Below are 5,457 nucleotides of genomic sequence, written 5' to 3' on the forward strand. Positions count from 1 at the left end.
CCCACCCCACCCCCACCCCCAGGTAGCAGAGTCTTTTTTACTTTCTTTTCCAAAGCCTTCAGTGCATCTTGGACTTCTTCATTTATTACTTTTGGTACTTCTTGAAATGGTCATGTCAGTCAATCCTTTTTCATACAGTGACTCTGTGTATTCCCTCCATCTTGTTGGTTTTTAAAAAATATTTTTAATTGATTTTCCTATTATAATACCTGCGCCTGATACAGGCCATGATCTTTGCAATCACTTGCTATACATGAAAGAGCTGGACAATAACTAGGGAGAATAGAAGAGAATTGATGCCTTTGAGCTGTGGTGTTGGAGAAGAGTAGTGAATATACCATGGACTGCTAAGAAAATGAACAGGTTCAGCCTGGAGAGGGTTAAACCAGGCTGCTCTTTGGAGGCAAGAATTCTGAAGCATTGTCTGCCATACTTTGGACATGTTGCAAGGAAGGACCAGTTTTTGGAGAAGGATGTCATGCTTGGGAGGGTGGAGGGACAGTGCAGGAGAGAAAGACCTTCTATAAGATGGATTGGTTGAGTGACTGGGGTAATGGGGGTAGGTGTGTTGGAGATAGTGAGATTGGCACAGGATAGAGCAGGGTGTAGGGCTGCTGTCACTATGAGTCACATAGTCCAGGTGACTGGACAGTACATAACAACAACAATACCTTTAAAGTATATTTCATTCATATACATTGTTTTATACCATCTTTCATTTACATTGTATTTCATACAATCATTCATATGCATTTTATTTTACATTATTTTTATACTAGTGTATTTACAAAATTAAAATACTTTGTTTTTCACACCAGATTTTTCCTATTTCTCTCACCCCCTAGTCATCAAATTATATGACCCCATGATTAATGTCCCCCTCACCACATCATCTGCTTCCACCTTCTCCCTCACTTGGATCCTCATACTCATTCTACAATAATGGTTTTATATCTCCATCTTGTTTTGATGTTTCACTGAATATATCATTCAAGATATTGCCCTTCAGTGTTGCGACATAAGGCATGAATGTGTTTTTCATTTCCTTTAGCTTGAGAAATGCTGAGCAAATTCTTCTCATTAGATTTTCTTAACCCTAGCTGGTCTTCTAAAACGGCATTTTGTTTTGTCTTCTTAAACAATACTTTGACATTTTCTGTTCATCTCTTTTCCTTTGGCATTTCTTCACTTTCTTTTGGCTTCTCAGCATTCTGGTGCAATTTTCAGAGACTCTTCTGGCACCCATTTGATCTTTTCTTTCTATCCTGTCTTTTTCTTTTTTCATGGAAATCATGACATCTGGTCCTCAATGATTAATTTTCAGTGCCTCAGTTCTATTTTGAGATGGTTTTTAAATTTATATGAGATAGACTCAAGGTAATATTTGGGATTTTGTGGGGGGGGGTTTAAGTAAGTAATTATTCACATTATTCCTCAAAAAGGTGTTCAAACAAAATGTGGAATTTATAAAAATATATCATTACTGTAACATACAAGCAAAATGCTGTTTAATATTATCCAAAAAGGGGAAAGGCATCAACAGAAAATAAAGAAAAGGCTGAACACTAGGAATTGCTAATGTCATGCCAGAAAGATATTTATTTGTGTTTTATTGACTAATCAAAGGTATTTGACTGTGTGGATCATAACAAATTTAGTTAACACTGAGAATACTAAAAATCCCAGAACACTTAATTGTACTTATAAAAAATCTAAACCTAGACCAAGAAGCTGGCTTAAAATCAAGAAGGGTGTATATTATGGTTGTATCCTTTCTCCATACCTAGTCAATCTGTATGTTAAGCAAATCACCCAAGAAGCTGGACTTTATGAGGAAGAATGTAGTATGAAGATCAGAGGAAGACTCATCAACAAACTGTATTGTGCAGATGGCTTCCTGAAAATGAAGATTTTAAATATTAGCTGCAGAAGATCAAAGACCCCTTCAACATAGATTATACCTCAATATCAAGAAAACAAAAATCCTTACCACTGAGCAGATAGGCAACTTCATGGTAGATTGAGAAAATATTATAGTTGTCAATAATTTAGTTTTATTTGAATCCACAATCAAGAACTTTGGTAGAAGCAGTCAAGAAATCAAATGATGTATTGCATTGGCAAAGTCTCCTGTCAAGGACCTCTCCAATGTGCTAAGTAGCAATGCTGTCATTTTAAAGACTAGCATGCACCTGATTTAATTTATGGACTTTTTAAAACTTTATGCATCTGAGGATTGGACAATAACTAAGGAATGACAGAATAATCAATGCCTTTGAGTTGTAGTGTTGAAGAAGAGTATTGACTACTAAGTATATGGACTACAAAGAAGGCAAATAGGTCTTTCCTGGAGGAAGTGAAACCAGACAAAGATGGTGAAACTCCATCTCACATACTTTGGGCATGTTGTAAAGAGGGACCAGTCTTTGAGAAGAACATCATGCTTGGAAAGGTGGAAAGTCAATATAAAAGAGGAAGACTCTCAATGAAGTGGACTTACACAGTACTTGTAACACTGGGCTCGAGAGTGTTGGAGACAGTAAGAATGACACAGGATAGGGTAAAGTTCAGAGCTGTTGTTCATGGGTGTGGCTGTAAGTCATAATCAGTTTGACAGCACGCAACAACCATAATATATATACAACAGTCCATAATACATAAAACTTAAAATTTAATGTCAAGAAGACAAAAAATTCAGTCAAAAACTGGGCAAAGAATGTGAGTAATTATTTATCAATGTGTATATATTATCAAATGACTAATAAGCACATAAAGGAAATGCAAATCAAAATAACAATGAAATACCACCTTACTTATACTAGAATGGCTAAGATTAACTGCCTTTGAAAAACCATTGGAGGGTCAGGTATGGGTCATTTCTGATTCCACGATACAAAACAACAACAGCCATTGCTGTTGGTATAGACATACAGTTCTTGTGAAAAAAATATGGTAATTCCTAAGAAAAAAAAAGTGAATATAACTATCACATGACCTAGAAATTCCACTCTCAGGTATATGTCCAAGAGAAATTAAAGGTGTGAAATGTAGACCACATGCTCATTGTTGCACTATCTATAGTAATCAAAACCTGAGTACAACTTAATGTCTGTCAGTGGGTGAATGAATGGATAAATAAAATGCTGAATACAATGGAATAAGTTACAGCTATAAAAAGAAATGAAGTCCTAATATATGGTACAGCATGGATGAACCTTGAAGGCAAGCTGAATTAAATAAGTCAGTTTAAAAAAATAAATATTATATGAGCTCACTCATATGAAATTGCAAGAATAGGCAAATGTATAGAGATCAGAGTTTATTATTGATTACCAGGAGAGGGAGGGACAGGGAAAACAGTAGCTAAGATACTTGTCTTATGTAAGATATTTATCTCTCCCTGTGTGAAACAAAAAGTAAGGAGAAAAGCAAAGATACATAGAAACAATCCAAAAGGCAAATGAACCACACGAACCTAAACTTCTATGGCCTTGAGATAAGAACAACACCGAGCTATTAGTCCTGACCACTTTAAATGAAATGACAGTAGAAGGTCCTATCTAGAGTGGGAAAAAATCAAACAACAACATCAAAAATAACAATTAACAGGCTTATAGTCTACTAGAGATTAGTGGGACTCTCAAGACTATTCTGCCCTAGAAATCCAAAATGTTTGTAAATGTTCATTAAAATTAATAATAATAATTTTAAAAAGAGAGAGAAAAAAGACTACTCTGCCCATAACCACACTTCTACCTGAGACAAAACTGTAACTCAACATTTAGCCAAATTGTAGACAAGCTTATAGACACATACTCCCTAGAATAATCAAAACACACGTAAGATCAAAAGGGCAATATTTGCTCAGGGATAAAGTTCAGAAGCCAGGAAGAAGTGGAGTAAATGACTAATGAGAAAATGAATCACAGGGAGCAAATAAGAAGTTTGTGGATACATTGTGTTGTTGCTGTTGTTATACCTTCAAGCTGCTTGCAACTCCTGGCAACCCTATGCGCAACATTGCTGAAGCCTGCCCTGTCCTGAGTCAATCTCACTGATTCTCACCTACCCACATTGTCCCAGTTGCTATATCAATCCATCTCCTCTGGGATCTTCATCTCCTACACTATCCCTCCACCCTTCCAAGCCTAATGTTCTTCTCCAAAGACTGGTCACTCTTGGCCATGTGCTCAAAGTATGTGAGACAGAGCTTCAAAATCCTAGTCTCCAAGGAGAAACTTAGTTTCACCCTCTCCAAGACAGACCTATTTGTCAATACTCTTCTCCAGGACCACAACACAGAGAAATCAATTCTTTTTCTGCCAACCTTAGTTATTGTCCAGCTCTCTGATGCATAGCAAGTAATTGCAAAGACCATGGCCTGGATCAGGCACACTTTACTTTCTAGACTGACATTGTTGCTTCGCAGTACTCTGGAAAGGTCCCACACAGCATTTTTGCCTGATACAGTTCATCTTTGATATCCTGACTGCTGGTGCCAAGCTGGAGCCGAGCAAGCTACAGCTGTTAACAACCTCAATCTCTTCTCCATCTATTATAGTACTGCCAATTGGCCCAGTGGTGAGAATCTTTGTCTTCTTGATGTTGAGCTTCAGTTTCAGGTCTTCCTTACTTTCAGCAAGCAAGGTTGTGTTATCTGCATAACATATGTTATTGATGAGTCTTCCTCCAATTCTCATGCCACGTTCCTCCTCACAAAGCCCAGCTTCACAAATGACGTGTCCATTCAATCATATTGATTAAAAAGGTATGGGGATAGGATGCATCCTGACACATTCCTTTCCTAATTTTGAACCATGTAGTGTTTCCGTGTTCTATTCTGAGCACTGCTTCCTGGTCCGAATATAGGTTTCACATAAGCACAATCAAGTGTTCTGAGATTCCCATTTTCCTCAACGTTAGCCACAATTTGTTGCGATCCACACAGTCAAATGCCTTTGCATAGTCAATGAAACACAGAAAGACATTCCTCTGGTACTCTATTTTCTGCCAAGATACATCTGACATTGGCAATAATGTCTCTAGAGCCACGACCTCTTCTAAATTCAGCTTGTATTTCTGGTAATTCTCTGTCAATGTAGTGTTCCAATTGTTTCTGGATAATCTTCAGAAGGATTCTGCCAGCATGTGGTACTAATGATATTGTTCAATAATTTCCACACTCTGTCTGGTCACCTTTTTTTGAAATGGGAATAAATATGGATCTCTTCCAGTCAGTTGACCAGGTAGTTGTCCTCCAGATTTCTTGTCACTTCCAGTGAGCACATCCAGGACAGCATCTGTTTGTTGAAGTAAGTCGATTCATATTATTTCTTTTTTATTATTATTATTAAATTGTATTCATTTTAATGAACATTTACAGAGTTTTTGGGTTTTCATTTATTCATTGTTGCACTGTTTTCTCCACCCTCCTCCCCAGTTCGTTCTTCTTCCCCC

General features: G+C 37.1%; 1 protein-coding gene across 1 annotated transcript in view; it reads left to right on the forward strand.

Moving 5' to 3' along the window:
- MYO7B (myosin VIIB) overlaps positions 1 to 5,457 on the forward strand; it is a 191,006-nt gene that overhangs the window by 44,239 nt on the left and 141,310 nt on the right. The window lies entirely within an intron of this gene.

The sequence above is a fragment of the Elephantulus edwardii genome, unplaced genomic scaffold, assembly GCF_000299155.1.
Source record: "Elephantulus edwardii isolate Elephantulus edwardi_28Jun2011 unplaced genomic scaffold, EleEdw1.0 scaffold00453, whole genome shotgun sequence".
NCBI lineage: Eukaryota > Metazoa > Chordata > Mammalia > Macroscelidea > Macroscelididae > Elephantulus > Elephantulus edwardii.